The 25,874-nt window shown below is 34.9% G+C and overlaps 2 long non-coding RNA genes across 5 annotated transcripts in view; one reads left to right on the top strand and one right to left on the bottom strand.

The window, feature by feature from the left end:
- LOC143223293 (uncharacterized) overlaps positions 1–25,874 on the top strand; it is a 162,007-nt gene that overhangs the window by 27,098 nt on the left and 109,035 nt on the right. The gene's annotated exons all lie outside the window — the stretch shown is intronic.
- LOC143223290 (uncharacterized) overlaps positions 5,995–25,874 on the bottom strand; it is a 42,346-nt gene continuing 22,466 nt past the window's right edge. Inside the window, exons 1-2 of one of the 3 annotated variants that reach the window (XR_013012798.1) lie at positions 19,365–19,453; positions 5,995–8,552 (exon numbers count right to left, since the gene is read on the bottom strand). This is a non-coding gene — a long non-coding RNA (uncharacterized LOC143223290). Of the gene's footprint in view, positions 8,553–12,832; positions 13,022–19,364; positions 19,454–25,874 lie in introns of those variants that run through there. The other 2 variants (XR_013012799.1, XR_013012797.1) reach the window with 2 other exon arrangements.

Raw genomic sequence — 25,874 nt, 5'->3', positions numbered from 1 at the left:
GAATTGGAATGAGCCATGCTTCTTTTTAAGGATGACCACACATAACGACCAGTTCCTGTTTCCCCATTAAGAATTTTGATCAGTTAGTATTGTCATACTTTAATACATCTTCCACGTTCGTCGCTGTAGGTTCGTTACTATCTGGGTGAAATGCTTAATGATTTACTTACAGTTGCAATATCCGTAGACATTTGGTGTGACATCAGGCCTGTTCAAGTCTACCGCAAACAGTTGAAGATCTCGGTCGTCGCTGAAAGAACATTATGACATCAGAAATGTAGAAACACACATTAGTGGTTCTTGTCGTTCCGATTTGTGTCGAGTAAAACTTGACAAACTTAGTTGTGCACTCAGGCCTACGTTTGATTTTCATCATACAAACCGATGTTGTAAACCAGTTTTTATTCCAAGATGAAAAACATTTTATAAAAAGTTGTTGCTTTTTATTGTTCATATTTGTTTAAAGCTTTCTTAATTCACCACATAAACGAAAATAAATTGGAGATCCATTTAACAAACAGAAAAAAACAAAAGAAATGTATTTTTTTTATAATGCAAATTGCAAAATGTCCATATAAGTACAGCCGCAGAACAGATGACAAGATATACAACTATATGGTTATCTATTAATATATAAAGTTATATTTAGCCCTGAAAACATATATTCTAGATGAATGTTTATGCAAACATATCAAATGAACACGTTTAAATAATGTTTGTTACATCTGTAAACGAGCAAAGAGCTTTCAAGGCCGTATGTAATCTGTGACCTTTCTTCTACTCTCAGAAACACATAAAGACATCACATTGTTCATGACTATACTTTATCTGTTTGAGATCAACGTTAATGTTTTGATAACATATTTAATAAGCGGTAAGAATCAACAACTAATGTTTTAACCTGATATACACGGGGTCAATCCATTGGACCTACTCCGTATTGAAGAAAAAACGTTGACTATAATTCCAAATTTACCAGTGTATCTACACGAATTATGAAAAGCTCTTAGTTAAATGTACACGTCTGTTCTACCAAATAAGTAAATTAAATATTGTTTGTTCTCAAGACAGGCATGTCTGTGAATTGGGGACATCAAATCAGAGTACACGGTAACGTCCATGTGAAGAATACAAATGCCTTTGTCCATCTTCTGTTTTGCATATTATGATCGCGTAGTCTCTAGAGTCTCCAAAATGCATATCGATAGTTTTTTTCAGTATCCTGGACATTAATTACATCTGGTATTTATCCTCTTATACCACGAACTGTTGCTGTATCGGTAATGTAGAATAAAATAGGTAGTTGATAACTCTGACATCAAATACATAATACCATGTCGAATGGCACCCTGTGATGGTGGTGTGTACACTTTGACCCCTGACCTTGCATAAAAGGTTAAATCAGTCCGTATAGATCTTTATTTCGAATGTAGTAATCTCTCTTTTTTTTTCTTTACTTCAGCTAATTAAATATACGAAACCTACATTTCTATGTCAAAATTGGTGCATATTTCCTACACGTTACTTACCTTTCAAAGATCTGTATCTTATGGGTATGTCACACTGATGTAATCGTTACTTGACTGTCTTTGTACCTTCGTTTGTCTGTTGGGCCTCGGTGGCCAGAAAGGTGACATTTCGGGGACATCATTAACGTGGAACAAGAGGGCAGTCATGAACCTTTAAATGTTTCAGATTGGTGGGGAAACTTCATGATTTTGTACTGTTTTCTTAGCTTCTATAATACACACACATGTATGATATAAGGCAATATAAAAGAGCCAAAAGATTTATGTTTTTTCTTTAAAGCTTCTGTTGTCTCAGTAAATTAGTTTATTGTAATTACGAATTTTAAACGTTTCCATAAACTCAGTCACACCCACTTCTTTCATCATCACCCATATTCATGAAGCAATCACTCATCTCAGCCAACTCCACGAGCCTCCGGATATTGCGTGTGTTATTAATGTGTGATTTTTTTTTTAATTCATCGAACAACGAATAAAAAGTAAATAGCAGAGTATTTAAGCTGTCGGAATATCGAAGCGTCTTTTAACATCTAACAACGGGTTTCATGTACTATACCGTACATTGAATTGACATAAATTACAACTGAATATGAAATGTAACAGATAATAAGGGGTATTTTGTTCAACCAATATGAAATGTATAAAAAAAGAGTTCGAAATCTCATTGCCAATAAATTATAATCCCACGTGACGAAGCAAAACGTATTTGTCTACTTCTACTTTACAGATGTAACTATATAACCAACATAACCAAACAAAATCAGTGCCTTCAACCAACACAGATAATACTTTTTTATATGCAAAAACGGCTCGTTTGGGTTGAGAAAATATTTTACGTAGAAGGTCGAAACGTTGTTCGCTCTTCTACGTAAAATATTTTCTCAACCCAAACGAGCCGTTTTTGCATATAAATTTCTCAACAAGTGGGTTTCTCGACATCACTGAAAGATAATACTGATATACATGTACTGAATAATGGGTTTTTAAACTGGGGTACACGAACCCATGGGATCCAGGGAAGTGTCGAGGCTCTGTAGTGAATACACAATGCTGTTAAAGTATTCGGTATCTATAGCTTTATTGAGTGAGAACCTCAGTTGAGGTTCAAAATATATTCTAGAGTCTTATCTAGTGGGGTGAAAGAAATTTGGGATCTCTGTACTAGAGTATCGGTCTATTCTATTCGAACCATCCCTTTGAGATCACAAGATAAATACCAAGTTTAAAGATAAAAAAAGAAAACTAGATGAAAATATCACCAAAGACGTTTTTTAGAATTGTGGTCATGTTTCAAACAACGCCTTCCCTTCTCTGACGGGTCATGTTTGATGCAGAGTAAATTTATACGAAGAAGAGTGTGATGATGTTTCTTACATCCACATAAGCAAAGAACTATTTTTTTTAACCATTAACGTCATTTTAGGGTAGAAATAGATCTCCTGCTATATCAACACTTGTTACGTTTAAATATACACAATCATATTACATACTTATTTTTGACTAACTAGAGAACATAGCAAAGGATAGGATATTGTGGTTCATCTTTTTTCATAGCATCATAAATATTAATAGTGCAATAAAAATACATTAAGGTACCAGTAGTGAAAAAAATGCTGTTTTAAAGTATTCTAACAACAATGGTGCTCCCCAGTGGCACGGCGGTATGTCTGCGGAATTATAATGCTAGAAACTGGGTTTTAACACTCGTGGTGGGCAGAGCACAGATAACACATTGTGTAGCTTTATGCTTAATTACAAACAAACAAAACAAAAATGGTTGCGTGGTTCATTATAATACTGAGGAATATACAACATTGGTAGTTTTCAGAATTAGATATGAAATTAGAGGGGGAATCCAACCTCATGCTATCCTGTATCAATGTGTCAGATTTGGTGCTGAATGATCAAGAAATGTGAAAACGTTTTAAGAACAGATATACACACACACATACTGACGTTTATTTAAATATATTACATGTATATATGACGTTATCGCGTGATAACATTATTCTTACATTTTTACAATATTTAATTTAATTATAAATCCATTCGACAAACTAAACAGAATTAACAACATTTCCAACTATTTTAAATAAATAATTAATCATGCCGCTACAAAAATATGAAAAATAATTATATTTATTTGTAACTGTTCATATTTATAACTCGTTATCTAGCTTCATAAACTTAAAAAAATGTGTTCATTTGTAATTATTCATTTCTATGTTTATTATGTCGCTCCAGAAGCATGAAAATCAAAACCATATGTTTTTCACGTCTAATATTATAATGAAAACTACAGCACGCTTGAAGAAAACAGTCGATATTGTTGATTAACGGCCCGGCATGGCCAGATGGGTTAAGGCGCTCGAATCGTAATTTGAGGGTTTCGGGTTCTAATCCCCGTCGTACCAAACATGCTCGTCCTTTTAGCCGTGTAGGTGTTATAATGTGACGGTCAATCCCACTATACGTTGGTAAAAGAGTAGCCCAAGAGTTGGCGGTGGATGGTGATGACTAGCTGCCTTCCCTCTAGTTTTACACTGCTAAATTAGGGACGGCTAGCGCAGATAGCCCTCGAGTAGCTTTGCGCGAAATTCACACAAACAAAACTAGTTGATTAATTCACTTTAAACTATAAGTGCCAAATTATAAGTCTCGAATCAATTCAGTATACTGTTATAATTTTTTACTATACATATCTGTTGTAGGTTAAACTATACACACCAGGGATGGAGAAAGCCATCTTGGATTGGCCAGGTAACTAAGAATAATGTGGAAATCACACTATGGCATTCAAAGCATGGCAATGCTAATATAATCTGGGAGCATGCCCCACAGGAATCTTTTTTAAAATGTGAGCTACCAGTGAGCACTTATTTTTATGAACCATAAAAAGTGCTTGTCAATGATTAATAATTTCAACTAGTTGTAGTGAAACTGCCAGAAAATTCCATCATTTGCACTGACATCACTAGCACTGATACTCACCATAGCTATAAGCAACCAAAATCGTGTATTCTTACAGCTGCGCTTGTAATTTATTATGCATTGTTATACGGATTCATACAAACTACTATAAGTCTATATATTTACTTACAAACAATTTTTGAAATGCAAGTTAAACTTTAAAGAGTCCTACAGTTACTGTAACAAAATGTTGGTTCGTCTGCTATCCGATCTGCCATACCTGCTTCGGCAAACATGCACACTTAGTCAACGTTTTAAAATGATTGAAAGTGTTTAAATACATATATATATTTCTTAAATTATTTATAAACTGGTTTTCTCTACATTAATATCATTTTATTGTACATGTAAGTTCTGTGTTATCACCAAAACGTTATCAGAAATATATCCTGAAAGATAAATAAAAAGACCATGCTGTATTTCAGATTATTCAAAGATCACAATGGACAGATATTTCTCACGGATAGTCTCCCTACAGTGCGCTTTCAGTGCCTGGCGTCAATTCAATAGATCAATACATGGACTGAGGGGTAGCTTGTGGTGAGAGACATTGCCTGCCGAAATATACATTGGGTCCCCCTGACTTGAATCAACACACTTGGAACCAAGTGAGCAGCTATACAGCCGCGATCTTGTAAAATTATGTGTTACGGCTGCTACAAGTTAAACTTGTATTTTGTTTATTGGGAGCCCTCACATTCTGCAGTATTGATATAAACTTCTGATCAGAGTAAGCTGTCTACTTAGATTAAACTAACAAGAAATGAGTACAGATAATTAAATATACTTGTCTTATGTTCTAACTTACAAAGAGTAAAACGCAATCAATACGTTGTTTCATGAGCTTGATGCCCTCACTGTTAACGGCATTTCAGTCGTTACTGTAAGCTAACTCGTAGTAATTTAAGCAAGTAATGGAGAAGAAATTAAATAAACAACAATAAATCATTCAAAGAACTAAAACACATTACACAAAAACCAGTAAAAATAAAACATGTCCATATTGCTTGAGTAGTTGAATTTTGTTTCCTTCGTGGTTTCTGGCTATACAGATAATGCTGTCAATCGTGACCTAGTATGGCAAGTCAAGACAGTCACTTTGGAACCGTTCTTATAGCAAGTGAAAACGTTTGTATCATAGATTTATCTATGGCATTTCAAAAACTTCATACGTCCAAGGAATTACGTTATCACAATGTCAATATAGCACGTTTCACACGGAATAGAGAAGTTTTAGATGCCAGGACGAAATTCGTGTTGTTTGATTTACGAATCGGTGAATTAGAAGGGCTCTAAAGATCGAACTTTGTTAGTACAATTCGTATAATGAATGCTAAGTATTAATAATTACTTATTATATAATACGTATATCATTGAAGTTACTATTTATTAGGTGTTTAGGCTTCTCTTATTTATATTTCAGTTTCTGATGTATCTAGGTTTAGGTTTCTTGTGACGTGCTTGTAGGTTGAAACTTTCCAGTGACAAGATCGTGTTGCATCAACAGTTTCTGACTTTATTTGAATAACGAGGCTACAAACATACATAACGCTTGCTGACTAAGGAAGAAAGAACTCGATAACTTCTACTTGATGCTAATTTTCCGTCAAATTATGGATCAAAATGTTGCTTAAAATATATTAACTGTTCAATATTTAAATAATTTTACGTATTCAGTGATTTTCTTCTTAACTTATCATTATTTATTGATGTAGATAAAATAATTATGGTTCTGGTTATACAATTCAAATATTCCTCAGAACGATCCTGTACTCACAGTACGCGACAAGTACAACCGAAGCTTTATCGATCTATCGTTTCAAAAGCACGCAGACGCACGCGATCAGTTACAGAGTACGTGGCTGGCTACATTGATCAATGTGATCTCATCCATATGTATTTCAAACTGGACTGAAAGCTCGAGATTAGAGTGGCGAATCAGATTTTATCGTTATACAAATGGAACGGTTGATTTGTTTTAAGATATATTTTTCGCTATTAACAAATTACTTTCATTAAAATTAAGATTGTTTGTAATTCGACTTGTAGTCAAGGTGTCAAAGAATTTCACTTTCTTTACTAATTTGGTGAAATTATTATGCGAAACTTAGCGTACCTGAATATATTTTCTTCTTGCGCTTAATACGTTGCTGTAGTAATCACAGCCACTGTATACAGGCTCGTCTTCTGTTCATATCTTCTGTATTTTTGTACTTCCAGCAAGTGTTTTCGCAAAAAATCCACAGAGATGAATGTACATGTGTGAATTAAGATTATGACCTGAACGTTAAATACATTCGTATATTTTTATTGAAATCTTTACAGCGCTATTAACAAAGCTTTGTGGATATGCTCTGGTTTAGTCAGACAGATGTGATATAACGTTATGGTTTAGCCATACAGATGAGACGTAGCGTTCTGATTTAGTCAGGAAGATTTAACACGGCGTACTGGTTTAGTCAGGTAGATGATGCATAGTACTTTGGTTTAGCTAGATAAATGAGGGATAACGTCCTGGTTTAGCCCAACAGATGAGACGCGACGTTTTCGTTTAGTAAGACAGATAAAACTGGTGTTCAAGTTTGTTTTTCATACAGAGACTTGACATTCTGACACTTGACATTCTGGTTTAGTCATACAGATGAAACTTGACATTCTGGTTTAGTCATACAGCTGAGACTTGGCAATTTGTTTTAGTCGAACAGATAAGATAGAGCATTCTGGTTTAGCTTGCAAGATGAAACATAGCATTCTGGTTCAGTCAGACAAATGAGACATGATCTTCTGGTTTATCCAGACAAATGAGAATTGGTCTTTTGGCTCAGTCACACAGGTGAGATGTGACATTCTGGTTTAGTCAACAGAAAAGATGTGGCTTTCTTGTTTAGTCAGAGAGATGAGGTTTTTGTTTTGTTTTTGTGGTTTAACCTAACTTTCTGGTTTGGTCGGACAAATGAGACGTGACATTTTAATTTATTCAGAGAGTTGAAATGTGGTTTTCTCGTTTAGTCAGACAGATGAGGCGAGACGTTCTGGATTAATAAAATGTATGTGTTCTAGTTTCTTCATACAGGTGAAACTTGAGATTCTGGTTTAGACATACAAATGAGACTTGATGTTCTGGTTTAGTCATATAGATGAGACTCAACATTCTGTATTAGTCAGAAAGAAAGAGAACTATTGTTCTACTTTAACCAGAGAGGCGATGCTTCACGTTTTATTTCACTCACACTGGTGGGATGTGGTGTTCAGTTTTAATTAGGCAGATAATACGACGTTTTGATTGAACTCTACAGATCATACATAGCTTTCTGGTTTAGTCAGACAGAAGAAACGTGGAGCTCTAGCTTATTCAGACAGGTGAGACGTGAACTGCTTATTTAGTCAGGCAGGTGAGTCGTGACGTTCTAGTTTAGTCGGACAGATGGAACATGATCTTCTAATTTATCCAGACAGATGAGAAATGACGTTTTGGTTCAGTTAGGTCGGTGAAATATGACATTCAGGTTTAGTCAGACAGCAGAATTGTGTCTTTCTGGTTGAGTCAGACAATTAAGGCGTAACTTTCTGGTTAATAGGATAGCTAACTTGTAACGTTTTGATTTAACCAAACGTTGCGTTCTGGTTTATTCAGAAAGAAAAGGCATTACATTCTGATTTATCCAGACAGATAAAAGTTGACAATCTGGTTTAATCAGACAAATATGATGTATCATTTTATTTAGGCGTGGCATTCTCTATTAATTCGACAGATGAGATGTAACGTTTTGGTTTATGCAGATAGAATAGAAGTGTCATTCTGCTTTAGTCAGACAGATGGGTCTTGACATTCTGGGTTTGTCAGACAAATGTGACGTAGAGTTTTGATTCAGGCAGACAGATGATCCGAAGCATTCTGGTTTAGTCGGAAAGTGTTCTAGTTTAGTCAGAGATATGAAGCATAGTGTTCTGGTTTAGCCCGACAGACTAAAAGTGGCTTTCTGGTTCAGTCAGGCAGATGAGATGTGACGATCTGATGTAGTCAGACAGGTGAAACATGGTGTTGTGTTTAACCTGAAAAATGAGATCGAATGGTTATTTTCGAAGTCTAAAGAAGACATTTTGAACATATGCAGCTCTCTTTAGTTAAGATAAAATAGATGTTTCTTCATTTAACAAGGTTTTAACCGTAAGTCGGTTTTTGAAGTGAAGTGTTTAAACGATATGTGTGAATGTTTGTACACACGCATGTACTCGTTTCCAACTTATGGAAGTTATGAGCAAATGAGGACGATTTAAGAGAGAGAGGGAGGTTAACTTCTTGACTTTATTAGAAGAGTTTAGGTGATACCAAATAACGGAGTTACATATCAGACTTGAGGAAGCATCTTTTTTAGAGGTTTACGGTTTAGGTGATACCAAATAACAGTTACATATCAGACTTGAGGAAGCATCTTTTTTAAAGGTTTAGAGTTTAGGTGAAATCAAATAACAGAGTTACATATCAGACTTGAGGAAGCATCTTTTTTAGAGGTTTACGGTTTAGGTGATACCAAATAACAGTTACATATCAGACTTGGCGAAGCATCTTTTTTAAAGGTTTAGAGTTTAGGTGAAATCAAATAACAGAGTTACATATCAGACTTGAGGAAGCATCTTTTTTAAGATTAAACTACTTTACTTTTTAAATACTTCCCATTTAAACAGTAATTGGCAAACCACACAATGCATTGAAAGGTGCGACATTGTTGACAATATTATGAGACAGTCATTCTGGCCCTCAAAGACACAATATGACGTAATTTCCGCAAAACAATATGTTTATTGTAAACTGTAATTGTTTTGTTTGTTTTTCTTATAGCAAAGCCACATCGGGCTATTTGCGGAGCCCACACGAGGGGACTCGAACCCTTGATTTTGGCGTTGTAAATCCGGAGACTTACCGCTGTACTAGCTGGAAGCATAAGATGCATTTTTGTTCATGTGCTTAGGGACTGTATAAATGTTGTACTTTTTTTTTTTTTTTGTCAGTTTGTATTTCTTTGTTTTTACTTTTTTTATTAATTGTTTATTTGTTTTTGAATTTCGCGCAAAGCTACACGAGAGCTATCTGCGTCCCTAATTTAGCAGTGTAAGACTAGAGGGAAGGTAGGTAGTTACCACTATACGCTACTGTCTCTTGGACTACTCTTTTACCAACGAATAGCGGAATTGACCGTCACATTATAATACCCTACGGCGTAAAGGGCGAGCATGTTTGGTGTGACGGAGATGCGAACCTACGACCCTCAGATTATGAGTTGAACGCCTCAACCCACCTGGCCACGACGGTAAACTGTAATATTGGCATGTACTATTACTTTAAAATTAAGCGTTACGTAAAACACTGCCGCCTCTAAGCGAGGGAAAATAATAACAATAAATATGATTTGTTTTACGGGACAATTATAGCAAAGTCTGCACTGTCCCAAAACAAACATAGGGACAAACACATTAATTGTTCTCTTCAGTCAACAGCAATACTATTTTTTAAATGTACCTACATTCTGCCTTCCAATAAGTAAATAAACACCAACTCTTAAAATAGCACCTTTTCATGAAATAAACTAGCGTGAAACAAAGGATACTTGTTTGTTTGTTTTTGAATTTCGCACAAAGCTACTCGAGGGCTATCTGTGCTAGCCGTCCCTAATTTAGCAGTCCAAGAATGAAAAATCGCAGCCTACTGCTGGAATTCGAGATGTAAATCAAATAAGAAGTCAGTCTTTAAGTAACAATGGTAGCTGATATTCCTGATATTGTGTCAATATATATATGATACATCCATATATCCTTAACAGTTAAATGAGCTCGTATTTGATATTATACTACGTCTTAAGCAAGTTGGTTTATCCTTTTAGTTAGTGTTTTTAAGAGACAAATCATCCCATGTGAATACAAGCTACGATGGATTTGGATATAAAATGTAGTTCAAGGTGTACTACATCCCCTAAAGCGAGAGATCCCTCAATGAAGCTCTGTTTTGGTCATAAGGGAGCCCATACTGACATCAGTTAGAGTCTTAATTTTGTTAGTAACATTTTTCACCAACCTACACGTATACTAGAATAGATGTATCTTTTATTGCAAGGCATCTCCAAGTGCAATGAAATTCCGAGGTTTGTCATTCAGATAGTATTCCAAAACACAATCCTGAGCGAACGGTTCAGACAGATTAGGCCAGGATTCAGAACTACACCAAAGCAAATTCTTTACGTTACTGGTCTTAAAACACTGCTGGAAACGGTGTGAGATTAGCGTGCTGTATTGCCACGTTGAAAGTGTTATTATTGTCAAAGAACTTCATCAGCGAAATCCATGCAGGATTGTCGAATACCTCTAACACAAACTCCACGGTTGGAACGTCACAGTTACATTCAACGACTAAAAATAAGTAACTGGAGAGTTTTCTAGTGTTCTTCACCTCATGTTTGATAACTCAAGACATCACAAGGACCGAGACTTTCCATTTTCCAACACTGTTGATCAGCTTATGAGTTGCTTTATCTTATTCTTGAGATCCAACAGGATACAACTATATGTCCTGGCTCGTAGACCTGAACTCTCATAATCTACATTACATTTCCAGTATTTTTTTATCTATTTTGAGTATACTACTCGGCAACCGAACAACTAGACACCGGACAGTTAGACACCTAATAATTTTAGAGGGGAGTTAAAACTTTGCAAAATACTGAAAGGAAGAATTTGCTTGTTCGCAACATAATTCTGTAATTGTTCGGTTACCATGTAGGTCATGTAATGAAGTAAATTAAACTGTTAATATTAAACCTAATTGTATGTAGGTCGAATAACAGAGTAGATTTAAAATATCAATAAAATAGGAATATATCTTTTTTTGTTTGTTTGAAATTAAGCACAAAGCTACACGATGGGCTATTTGTGCTCTGTCTACTACAGGTATCGAAACCAGGTTTTTAGCCCTGTAAGTCCACAGACATACCACTGTGCCAACGTAAGGGGGCAGGTCTAAATCTATACAGTTTATATAATGGAGTGAATTAAAGTGGTAATGTAGTAGGCCAGCTTACATACAGGTCATATAATGGAAGAAACTGCTGTAATTACTGTTTTATTTTATAATTAACAAGTGGTCTCTAAATGCCCTACTTCGTCACTTTTTAAGTATCTAGCTGTCCTGGATTCGTGCTACCCATACTGGATTTTTTTAGACATTTTTATCATCAATACTGAACCATATGACCTTATCTTTGTGAAGGTCTCATAGTTCTTTCTCCATGGTATCTTAACTCTATCCGACAGTGTGTGACACCTATTGCCTTTACAAGACATGCAATCATTGCAGTATAGGGTCCTCTTGTTGATTAGGTGTGGACAGACACATAATGTGCTAACAATATGTTTTGAAATTCAGTATCACATTATTATACCTGTTATGTTTGTAGTTAAGCACAAAGCTAATCGGTGGGCTGAGCAGATAGCCCTTTGTGGCTTTGCTATAAGAAAAACACCCAACAAAGCTAATCAATAGGCTTTCTGTGATCAACCAACCACGAGTATCGAACTCCAATTTCTAGTGTTGTAGTTCGTAGACACATCGCTTACTTCGTTGTGATAGCGGTTGCTGCAAAATAAACATTTACACCCAGCTATTATTAAACGAAATATTTAAAGCAGGTGCATTTATATTTTACTTTTAGTTGACAGCATAAATCAAAATGATTGTAAGACAATCGAATAGTTTACTTAAGAAAACGTAACAATAGTTGAAAGAAAAATCCTAATCGCTTTTCAACCTTTCGTATAAATAGACAAATATGCAATCTGAAGCCTCTGATAGCACGAACACTGAACTTAAATATTTGTTTTGAGAGCGGACGTTTATATAGGTAGAACGACTAGGGCGAAACTAAAGCTGATACGTTCACCTTGCATCGTTCGTATTCTATTGTTAGCTTCCAAACATTTTTTTCTGTTTCTAACAGAGTTGAAAGTATGTTTTCACGAGCATGTTTAAACAATGTTTTAAAAGTAAGTTTTGTTATGTAAAATTCTTTAATAATACTTTTAAGTTTTACGCGTGAGCTTCGCAAATCTATGCTTACAATTATTATCTTATACAAGATTTTCATATATTTATTCTACATTCCTTTAAACCTCTTTATATTGCTAGTACTGATTAATGTATAAAAGCTGACTTGCACAACACCTAATAGGAAACGTCAACAAAATTTATAAAGCAAAAACACTACAAAGATTTTTCAGGGAAACAGTTTTGATTTTGTAATAATTCGCTCCTGGCTATAGTCATTCGAATAGTTTTCGTTCGTTACCTTGCTTATATGTATCTAAGCACGGATTCCTGTCTTCACCTTTACGTGGTAGTTCTTGGTAATGTACAGGCTATCAGCAGAATAGATGAACATACATAAAGGCACGTGACTGTGAAAGTTTCAACATTCCTAAGAGCGGTAATGACATTCCAGGCACTCACACCGGGCATGGTTTTCATGTTTACTTGAATATTCAGCTCTCTCAAGATTACATCTTGAAAGGGCACAGTCTTCATATACTTACATTCAGCTTGGTATTTGGGACAGGGCTACTGTTTTACCAGTTTTCTTCCCAACCTTTTTCACGTTTCAAAACACCTCCTTTCAGTATAATGAGACACTTAAGTTACCTTAAGTACCACAAATCATTATTAATTAAATCTAGTACCGCAAAAAAACACAAAAAACACACTAAAGAACGTAGCTTTATAATGTAATAGGCTTAACTTCTTTCGTGTGCTAATGGCGACGCACGTGTAAATCAAGAATTGTATTCATTACGGAGTGTTTATATGGCGAGAAAGATCAAGAACATAGATTATATTATTATTCAAGAGAAATCAATTCGGAATAATTGATACAATTAGAGTTACAACAATAATTTGATAATTTCAGTTATTTAATAATTAATTTCTTTGATGTTTTTTGGCATCTAAAGCTTAAATTGTTATAAGTTGTAATTTTTAAGAGGCATTTACTGTTTGTTTTGCGGATGAGTTGGGTGCTCATACGTGCTCTTTTACGTGTCATTCTGTATTACCGTGACAACAGGAATATGGCAAAATATGACAATGCAGAGAAATCATGCTACCGAAGTTACCCAGCCACCCATCCCAACTGACGTTTTGAATTCAATTTGTGATTTCCACAGATTCAAATTTTTCAGTGATTTATATGTAAAAGAAAAATAATTAATTACTTAATTGACTAGAGTGTCTTATAAATGCTCCTGTCATCATTATTACTAAATAGCCGGCGCGGCCTGGTGGTTAGCGTGTCCGGGCTGTAATTCATAGTTCGCCACCAGTTGCCATATAAAGGCGCTTATTATTTTTAAAGAGCCGTGGGTGACGGTTATATCTCACTATTCGATCATATACGAATAATCCAAGAGATTAGTGGCTACTATTGACTAGCTGTCTTCCTTTTAGTTTACCAGTTCAAAATTAAGGACAGTTAAGCGTGGATATCCAGAGACGGTGGGGAAGCTGGGAACATCTCCACTGTGCCAACTGCCCATCAGGGTGCTCACCAGAGCGAAAAAACGAATGTGTACGGCTTGTATCAAATCAGTACTATACGTTTAATCAAATATTAAGTTCACCTTTAATCAGTTATGTGTGTGCGTGGTATCATTCAAACGACTATTCAGAGAGGGAAGAAGACACATAACAACTTCTGTTTTGACCCATGGTGGCTCTCAGCAGCCCTATAGATAGATAGCCCTTATGCAGCTTTACACAAAAAGTACGTTTGACCGCGGGACATCTCTATAAAATTATATTAAAGGTTTTTACTTAGGTTTAATTAAACGAAATATTTTGTAATTTATGTCTGAAGTATCAATTTATAATTGTATATTTATATTTTACATTACAGTTTTCAACGCATTATTTAGTCAAACTGATTTCTAGTGACTCTATTATTGTTGACTTCTTATGCATTTCTAATAGTATAACAATAGTCAAAATACAACTGGTGACTAAAATAATCGTTTGAAACACCAAATGATCAACACTGATATAATATAAATATATATAATCATAGTTGCAGTGTAAACATGAATAGATTAAAATACTAATGTGTGAAACTTTTCTTTTAAGTGGGTTTTGTAAATGAAACCATACCTGTGGATGGTTTCAGACAATTTCGATCTCCATTCTGAGGCCTTTTTCTGGTTAGAGTATTACAGTTATACCAATTCATTCATTATTTTCCCCAATAATTGTTGTTTTTGCCTTACTAAGGGTAGTAGTGAGAAAAGGTTGTGGTTTAGGCACGGTCCTGCTAAACAATTCCAGAATATCATTGGGTTGTTTCGTACGGTCTTGGGTTGGAACTTTGTTTTCACTTTTAATTCTGACCTGAAGAAGACCTTATCACGAAAATCGCCCCTACCTCATAATAAAAAAGCTCTACTTTTCATAAACGACTGGGTTTTCAAGTTAGTTGTTATATATGTATAACAGTACGTGGTACGAAACTATGAAACGGTAAACTTCATTGGTCATGATTAAATGTAGTCTGCAGCTTGTTATACATTTTTACGACTAAACATAATTAATAAAATTACGCTTGTATTTGTTTTGGGAAAGATTTATAACTACCTTAAAGTCTAGAGGAGGTTAGCTTATCACAAAGGTAATGTTTGTTTATTGTTAAGCACAAAGCTACGCAATGGGCTGTCTGCGATCTGCCCATTACAGGTATCAAAACCTACTTTCTAACGTTGTAAGTCTGTAGACACATCACTGTGCCACTAGAGGGCTATCCGTTATTTTTTTACAGAATTTTAAACTTCCACATTTTTCTCGTACAGTGTGTGTGTGTGTGTATTCTTATAGCGAAGCCACACTGGGCTAGCTGCTAAGTCCACCGAGGGGAATCGTACCCCTAATTTTAGCGTTGTAAATCCGAAGTCTTACCGCTGTACCAGTGGGGCCTCTCGCACAGAAGACTTTGCAAAATATCTTAGTTTATGTTAAACAAAATACTGACTTTAAAGTAGTTCAGCAATAAATTTCCGGACTTACATTGCTAAAATCCCATGTTCGATTCCCCACGGTGAACAAAAAGCAAATAGCCTATTATATAGCTTTATACTAAAAACCGATAATTAGTTAAAATTGTTGCTTTTTCATAGGTTGAGATATTAACATTTTATTACACTTTACGAATTAGATGAGTTTATTAGTTCAATGTAGGAGTCTTAGGACGGACTTCAATTTTCTTTTCGAATAATTAATTAATAATTAATTTCTGTGTCATTCTTCTTTAGCTTTCACTTAACTGTAAACTTTCTAGTTGTAGTTCACATTTACACTCTACAGAAAAAGTTTATTTTCCAATTCTGTTATCTCTAATAGTTCCTTGGTTTCAGATTTCGGGTGCAAGCGAAAGTTATATTTATCATGTGTTATTTTGACTTGCAAGCTTTGATTTTATAAAGAAAGAAACTGGAACTTGTCATGAGTGAGACTGTCGCAGAAGGAAAATAACTAAATTAGTTCTTGTCAGATGGTTAACATTTACTGGATAAATTCTATGTAACCACAGTACTTATAAACGAGATTATTACAAGTGAAAAAACAAAACATTTTTCAAATGTGTTTTACTATTAATTACGAACCAGCTACTTCATGGCTGGTTATTCTAATTGATCATAACTTTGCAAGCAAACTTTAACTGAATAAAACAAAATAATTTTATGCTGCTCTCAGTTTCTCAAAGCAATGATGTCGTTTTTAGTTCTTTTTGTATCACTTTCTTCATAAATTAAATAAATTTTTATTTTACGGGAGCGGCCCGGCATTGTCAGGTGGTTAAGGCACTCTACTCGTAATTTGAAGGTCGCGGGTTCGAATGTCTGTCATATCAAGCATGCTCGTCCTTTCACTCGTGGGGGCGTTATAACGTGACGGTCAATCCCACTATTCGTTGGTAAAAGAGTAGCCCAAGAGTTGGCCGTGGGTGGTGATGACTAACTGTTTTCTCTCTAGTTTTACACTGCTAAATTAGAGACGGGTAGCGCAGATAGCCTTCGTGTAGCTTTGCGCGAAAATCAAAACAAAACAATTTACTGGAATATTGTTTTTAAATGTATGCTACACATAATATGTTTTTCAACCTTGCCAACAAAATCTGTCATAACTACTAATAAATAATTTTTAAAAAGTATTTATTACAAGTTGTGATACATGTTTGTTAACACATCTGAAAATAAATGTTGTGATGCGTAACAATTCAAATCTTATAAATAAACAATTATAAAAGTTAGTTTTTCAACTTATCTAAACGCTAAACTTACTGATGGTTCTTTTCCGGTGTTAGTTTAATAAACTATTAGAAAGTCAAATCCTTTAAAGCCGTCGTCTCAACGGTTAAAAGTGAAAAATATATAATACGTTCTTCAAAACACAAATTATAACCCACAGAACAATGATTAAAGAAGAATGAAAAGGCAATAATCTTATTAGCAATGTGTCGTAAAACGTTAATAGGACTAATATTTCATGAGTATAACATTGCTATTAACACTATTTGTACTTCACAAAGAAACAGACACACTACTGAAACACTAATAAACACCCAGCTTACTTGTATAGTACGCGCGTGTATGTGTTTTCTTATAGCAAAGCCACATCGGGCTCTCTGCTGAGTCCACCGAGGGATATCGAACCCGTGATTTGAGCGTTATAAATGTGTAGACTTACTGCTGCATCAGCGGGAGACGTTTAGTACGCCTGTAGATACTGAATAAAGGTAATCTTTACTACCCTAACTCGGAACTATTGAACTGATCGTTGAATAATGTTATTGATACAATATCGTTTTTTAAAACCTTCGAAAAAAACAGATGAAAACCATCAATCGATATGTCTTTGTGTATTTATCCGGATTATAAAGTCTATATACTTATACATATACCTATTTATTTCCATATCTATACTTTTAGCTGTTTATTGAAATGTATTCATACCTCTCTGTTTATCTTTTCGGCTAAACGTCTGTTTTTCTAAATATCTATTTGTGTGATTTCATTACATGTCTATCGCTGTCACTGTATTTGTTTTCCTTCTGTATATTTGTACACTTAGATACGAGCTCCAATATTTCACTGTATGTCTGTTTATTTCAAAGAAAACTCACAATAATCTGTATACTGTGTTTCCCGATAGGAATCGAACCCCGAATTTCAGCATAGTAAGCCTGTAGCCTGGTGTCTAACATTTCACTGATTAACTGCCTGTTTTTTAAAATATCATTTGTTCATTAATTAAAGATTTCTTGATATCGATGTTTTTGTCTAATCTTTTGTCCTTTGTAAATCGCCTACCTAACTACTGGCTTTTCTATCTAATGTCTCACTAATTTTATCTGGTTTTCTAAATATCCACAGACGTACGATAAAGGGGAGTAATCACTCCCCCCTATACATCTTGATATATTTACGATTCCAATCATTGATTTGAAATTCAAGACTAAAATATTGGCCGAATATAAAAGTGTGAAGATTCTAAAGTGAATTTGGTAGCTGAAATGAAAAAAAAAACAAAGGAGATTAAAAGAAAAATATAAGATAATACAAGATGAGCACTACATTCTTTATTTGCACACTAAGTGCGTGTGAGTTCTTTCAATGTCTCCCTTCATATGGATCAAAGTAAATCAACCTACCACTCTAACTGTTAAACAAGGAGCATTGCCTTCGAATACTCTTAAGTTCTACATTGCACTTCTGACAAGCTTAATTCACTCCCAACTTGATATCCCATCCCGTCCCCAACATTTTGCTTCCGACTCCTGTAATATCTATTCGTATTCCTTAATTACATATCCCTATTTATCCGTCTGGCCTCCGCAGACCTAACTATTTGACACTCTAATATTCGAGTTAGTGTATTCTAAGTTAAGCCGTGTTTTCAAGAACTATTGTCTCACGGAATAGCGAACTCCGACTACGCCACCAAAGTTACAAAGCTTACCATCTCGTTTAATATAAACATACTTTTTTATGAGGTTCAGTGAAATTATTTCCTCGTCGAAAGGAAGCTGGAGGAAGTATGACACATGATAGCGGAAGCAGCTCCTGTGACTTTTGATTACAGCCTAGCAATATTCAGGAAATAAATACATGTTTAAAAACTGAAGGCATTTAATATTATTATTAATGTATAACATTAAACTGTGCTTAAAGTGGGTAATATTGAACTCTAGAAATATTCTCAATGTGTGAAATGAATGCAACTAAATATTGACTCTATATTATAACTTCTTGGCAATAAATGTTATTACGACAAAACTATTATGTGATAAAAATCAAGTTAACAACAGGTTCCTCTTAATTTGTCCATTGAGGATTTAAATCAGAGGCGTGTATAAAGAGAATTTCAGATCAGTCTTTCATCTTTCAAAAGTCACTGCCAAAGAAGTCCTACGTAAAATACCAGAACACGTCTGTTTGACTGGACAGTGAAATACAAAAGATTCTATGAAACATCATTTACATATGCACTACAACGCTTCTAAAGAGACGGTTTAAACGTCGAAAGCTGATTAAGCAATAGAAATCGACGATTCTAACATTTATGATAAAATAAAATAAAAACTTAACGTGATTTTTGTCACAAATTGTATACCTAATAAACTCTAATGCTTAGCTTCCTTTCGGCGTTTAAATCGTAACTTTCAAAGTACTTTCGAATGTCTATATAAATATAACAGAATTGTCTGTTGTCTGTCCAGGTAACTACTTCGCACGATGTAAATGAATTTAGACCAAAATTACTATGGCGGTTCATCACGTACTTACGGTGCTACATACACTATGGTGGTTCATCACGTACTTACGGTGCTACATACACTATGGCGGTTCATCACGTACTTGCGGTGCTACATACAAATGCTATGTTTAGTTTTGCATTTTCCGGTTTGCGGTTTCTATAGGCGTTTTTTTTTTTACCTCTACTTCGTCCCGTTTTATTGGATCTTAACCAAATTTGGCATGAAGGTTTATTGGTTGTAAACATATATACACGCAGAGATACATGAAGATTTATTGGGTACACCCAGAGATACTTGCTAATTCACCATTTGTTTCATTTTTTTGCAGGTTTTAATCAGCATATACTGTAATATTACTGAACAAAATCTTCCTTAAAGAATTTTTTTTTCAATTCTTCTCAGCATTACATTTCCTTTCTTTTGAAGACCCGGCATGGCCAGGTGGGTAAAGGCGTTCGACTCGTAATCCGAGGGTCGCGGGTTCGAATCCCGGTTGCACCAAACATACTCGCCTTGTCAACTGTATGGGGCGTTATAATGTGGCAATCAATCTCACTATTCGTTGGTAAAAGAGTAATCCAAAGTTAGGCAGTGGGTGGTGATGATTAGTTGCCTTCCCACGAGTATTACACTGCTAAATTAGGGACGGCTAGCGCAGATAGCCCTCGTATAGCTTTGCTGGAAATTCAAAACAAATCAAACCTTTCTTTGGCATTAAGCCATAACTCGTAAGAACAAATCTGATTATTAAATATATTTGTGAAGGCGTTACTTTACTTTCTTCACTTTCATGATCAAGTAATGTGAAAATTTATACAGCATCACATCTCACTGATAGCGTGAAATATATAAATACCAAATAGACATAAAATTAACTGGTGGTTGAAACACTGGACTTCCAAATTGCAGCTGCAATCTACCAAGCAAGCTCACCTTTTCAACTGTGGGAGTGTTATAATGTGACGGCTAATCTCACTATTCATTGATAAAGAGTAATCTACCTCTAGTCTATCATTTACAGGTTAGTGATGACTAGTGCAGATAATCCTCGAGTAGCTCTGCAGAAGATTCAATGAAATAAACAATGAAATGAAAGTGACATTAAAAATTGTGTTTTTCAAAATTTATTATTTGAAGTGAATAAAACTGTTTATAATATTTTTGTATTTTTCCATTGTTCTTCATTAACATATACAGTCATGTGAAAAAGTAAGGACACCCTATGAAAGCCTGTGTATTTTTGTAACATTTTTGGATATATAGGTATTTAATCTCAATTTTAACAATACTGAGAGATTATAGGAATACAACTAAACAATTAAAACTGAAGAAAAGACTTTTCAAGATCTTCTGTAAATGTAATTCTACAAAAATGCATATTCTAACTGAGGAAAAAGTTAGAACACCCTACCCCCTAATAGCTAGTGTTACCCCCTTTGGCTGAAATAAGTGCAGTGAGACGCTTCTTGTAGCTTTCATATGGTGTCCTAACTTTTTAATATGACTGTACATAATTACACTTTACACTTTACCTGGTTTGGTGTTTTATATCACATATAATCACTAATAAGAAAGAAATTACTGTGAGAGCAAAATACATATATTCTGTTCTATTTGGATAGAATATTCCTGTTTTAACATTTTGAGTAATTTACAATAGAAGGAGGTATTTGTGTATCAGACTATATTTGTCATGTATTTAGTAATCAGTTTCAAGTCACATGCACATTGTAGCAATAGTAACTATAGACTAGGTATGTTTGAAAACTTTCTTGTCACGTTAGGTGTAACATAGTTTGATTTGCGAGGACAGATTTAAAGAGGTTTAATATTACAAGAAGTAAAAACTTAACTTTTCATCTTTATAAAGTCGTTCATATAAAGTATCTAACATTCCGCAGTTAGAAACGTAAAACGTATAGATATAAAAATGTCAGTAAAAGCTACCTTAAAGTGTCAAACAGTGATTTTTTTCTTTGCATTATATAAGCCTTAAGATGTATTGTTGAGTTATGGATATAGTGGGTCAGGAATGTATAAATAAGTTGAAACGTTATACAGATACGGTAAAAACAATGAAGTTAAAGTATTTTGTATGTCGTAATTTGTTGTTAAATAAACATTGACTGGACGTAACATAATTGTTACTGTGCTCGGACTGTGGATTTGAGGGTTCGAAGTTTGCCGGCCGTTACCGTAAAACCGGGTTATTTGGATACGATACGAGAGTTACAACTAAAACCCACTCTTCGGTTGACAAGAGCAGCCCAAGATGTGATGGTGGATTTTGGCCGTTTTGTTGGTCAGTTGCTAGAAGGAACGGATACGCGCAGATCGCCATCGAGTAGCTTTGCACGATGACTAGGAAACAAAGTTTTCTGAATAAAGAATTAGCACCTACTATTGAGGCACAATCAGCATTTGGAATAAGAGTGCTCAGAAAATATAAATAAATCCAACACGGATTTCTAACTGAATGAAACGGAATACAAGTTACAAAACGAATATTACACCCAATACAAACCTTCAATCCAAAGAAGCAAGGCTTATGTAGGAATCATCTTAACTGTTTGTATCGAACTGATTATTTTAGTGAAATAACTATTCTACATCAGGGAAGCAACTTTTCGTGTCCTAAGATAACCTTTACTTAATCGTAAATTAACATAACTTTCGTCCAAGACACAGATACTTCAGCCAGTTTTTAAATACTGTATCACAGTCAGGACTTATTCACCATCAATCAAAATAGCCAGCTGCTAGGTTTTAGCGCTGTCAATGGTTCCCACTCGTGCGAAATCTGAGTGTACATTTTGTAAAACAAATGTATAGGTCTTAAGGGAAAAATCAGACTCATTTTAAAATACAAACTGTTGTTCTTTGAAACCAATATTCCTCGTAGATTTATTAATAGCGTATTAATATTTTCTTTTCTTAATAATTCAGCTGAACCCAAGTGTTGTTGACGTTAATCTATGAAATAATTGGATTACTTTGAGCTGTGACTGACTCAACTCCTTATAATGTATTTTATTGTTTAAAAATTGATACCTCTAAATGCATCACCAGAAATGTTTTTCAATGAACAGTCAGCATTTTTACGGATCTTGCAATTGCAAACGGGCTTGGTCTGGATATATATCGTGTTTTTTTTTTGTAGGATTTTATTGAAATACTTTTTCTTATTATTATATTATAATTTTATGTAGACGATACTAGAATACAGTTTAATATTAATGCTATTTATAATTGTATATTCTAGAAAGAAAATTCAATGAAACCTCTACAGACACTGGTTATCTAATGTTGCCCAGTTCTCGCACTTTCTCATGAACGATCATGTTGGCTTCCACAATTTGTTATAACTTCTCATGTGCAGGAAGTGGGGTGTGTGGGATGACAGGGCTCCGCAAAACTTAAATACTGTGGTCCTAATCAATACATATGTGTTAGTGGGCATGGCATCATCGTAACAATAGCATGTTATATATCTGTGTGAAGAACTTATAAAGTCTAAAACTCTATGAATTAAAAGATACTGTTCAAACAAAATTACAGACATAGCTTAAAACATATTGTATTTCTTGGAGCTGATCGTGGCCAAACGGTTAGCGTGACCTGACTATGAATCAGAGAGTTTCCGCTTCGTATCCCATTATCACAAAAATAGTCTTTGTTCTTTCATTCTCTGGTAATAAATCCCAGAACGGATTCAGAGCAGCAAAAGAAAAAAAAACTGTTTGAATTAATGCACGTTTAATTATTTAAATTTAAAGTAGGCAAGAGATTAACGTCAGATTAAACACGGCTTTATGGATTTATAGAGTAAATTTGTTTGTTGCTAAATAGTTTTATCCAGATTTAAACAAGAGATTAACTTCGGTTCTTGCATAGCTTTATGGATCTGCAAAGTAGGTATGTTTGTTCTTAAGCAAAACTACACAATGTGCTATCTGTGCTGTGTATACTGCAAGAATTAAAACCTGGATTTAAGCATTCTCCACTCCTCGAGCTTAATGGTTGACCTACCGAAGTACGTCTAGTCTTATAATGTCGACCTACAATATTTTAATAAAATATGAATAGAAACATTAAGGACACATTTAATTTACAACTTCCGCTTTGCTTTGGTCAATCAACAGTTTTATTGTTTTCTTAAATGTTTTGGAAGTATATACCACGAATGTTAGTTTATGATCATGCGCAGGGTTGGTGTTATCTAGCTTTTTTTATGGAAGCTTTACAGGCAGCCTTCGAGTCTTGGTGCATGTTGAAAATTCTACGTCACATAAGAGTGAAATATGTCATTCACAGCTACTAGACTAATATACAACATAGGACACGTATAACGCCACCTTAAACAATATTCGTATAACATTTCAGAATGTTTTATATACTTAGCAATAACCTCACCAAAGATGGTTCGATAACACTATAATATAATACGAGTGTTACCACTCAAACCTAATAGACTTGTGATGTTTTTCTTCCTTTTGGTACGTCGGATAACTCTTATCTCTGTAAATCGCCTTCTAGTGCTTTTCGTTCTTTGAGGCCTGCAGCCGAGATCTTTATAAAATGTCCGTTTGATTGCAGAAAATTAAAAAAAAACAACTTATAGTTCACGAACTGGTGCTAATTATTTTTTAATATCAATAAAAGTTACATTTCGTTTTCGTAATGTTATTCAGCAAGTAATGACCTTTAACTTGTTTTATCATGTGACAAAAACATTATTAGTATCAAAAATAATTTTTCTACTTTACCTGATGTTAACAAATCTATTATACTTGCTCGTTTACTGCTGTTTTCAACGTAGGTATCACAAATAAAAGTTTCAGCTGGGAAATTAATGCTATAGGAAGATTTGCTACTGACTTCCTTTTTAAAGGGAAAACAATATTACGTTGTATTATAACTGTTAACGGTTACATTTGAGCTCTCACTCATTAGACTGATTAAAAACTATAGATGCATGTTTGTTTGATATTGAATATTCGGGCAAAGCTACACTCAAGGGCAGTCTACACTAGTTGTCCTTAATAACCAACTGATACACTGACACCCACCGCCAACTCTTTGGCTAACCTTGTTTAAGCAATAGTGAGATGTGGCTCTAACCCTTACAACGCATACACAGCCTCAAACTGGTGCAAAAACAGGAAGCATAAAACAGGCTTCAGTTAAAATTGATATATATTAACACAAAGGGCACCACCACAAGCGTGTATGAGTATGAGCTATCTGCTGTGCCCATCGCAAGAGTCTACCCCAGATTTTAATGTCGTAAGTCTGTAGACTTATCGGTGTCCCACTGGGGGACTGGAGCGTGAAGTGTAGTAGAACACCAAAGCTGCTGAGCAAACTGTAATATGAGGATATAGAGTTGTTTTTTTTTTAATCAATAACGGCTTGCCGAATAAATTAACATTTTTTGATACTTATATGTTCCTTAGGCGCGGCATGGTGAGGTGGTCAGGCACTCGTCTCGTAATCTGAAGGTCCCGGGTTCGAATCCCCGTCACACTAAACATGCTCGCCCTTTTAGGGTTGGGGGCAGTATGACGTTAGGATCAATACCACTATTCATTGGTAAAAGATTAGCCCAAGAATTGGCGGTGGGTGGTGATGACTAGCTGCTTTGCCTCTAGCCTAAATTAGGGACGGCTAGCGCAGATAGCTCGAGTGTAGCTTTGCGAGAAATTAAAAAAACAACAACCAAAATGTTCATTAAAGACACTGACTTTTTCTATGATTTATAAATTTCCCTTTAAAATTATTATATACCAACACTGGTAACTTGGCAAGATAAATTAAAACTTAAATCATTACATTATTTTTATATTTGCGATGAAAGAGTTTGTTTGTTTTGTTTTTTTGAATTTCGCACAGAGCTACTCGAGCGCTATCTGTGCTAGCCGTCCCTAATTTAGCAGTGTAAGACTAGAGGGAAGGCAGATAGTCATCACCACCCAACGTCAACTCTTGAGCTACTCTTTTACCAACGAATAGTGGGATTGACCGTCACATTATAACGCTCCCACGGATGAAAGGATGAGCATGTTTGGCGCGATGGGGATGCGAACCCGCGACCCTCGGATTACGAATCGCACGCCTCAACACACTTGGCCATGCCGGGCCCGCGATGAAAGAGAATTTATCAAATTTATTAAACATTTCTAGTCCCTAAACTCTACTAAATTGTATAGAGGGAATTTTTATACTATATACGAATAACAAAGATTTTAGTAGCCTTCTCTTTTCTCTGTATTTTTAAGATTTAATTGCTACAATAATCGATCTAGTGCTCTAATCTTCTGTGGTTTTTCCTTCTCGTTGTTTGCTTCACTTATTTATTTTCTCTCTCTCTTCTTAATTCTTAAATTGTTTAATTTACTCCATCTTTTCTTTCTCGGTTGTTCCTTTGATTTTATTTTCCATTAACTGTGTCAGTGAGTTTAGTTTGTTTGTGTGATTTAACTTTGTTATTAACTAAACAAACAGCTAATTTTAGGATAAGAAGAATGAAACTAAAAAC

The sequence above is a fragment of the Tachypleus tridentatus genome, chromosome 8, assembly GCF_004210375.1.
Source record: "Tachypleus tridentatus isolate NWPU-2018 chromosome 8, ASM421037v1, whole genome shotgun sequence".
NCBI classification, from domain to species: domain Eukaryota; kingdom Metazoa; phylum Arthropoda; class Merostomata; order Xiphosura; family Limulidae; genus Tachypleus; species Tachypleus tridentatus.
The sequence above is the reverse complement of the archived record's forward strand: the minus strand, read 5'-3'. Positions and strand labels throughout refer to the sequence as shown.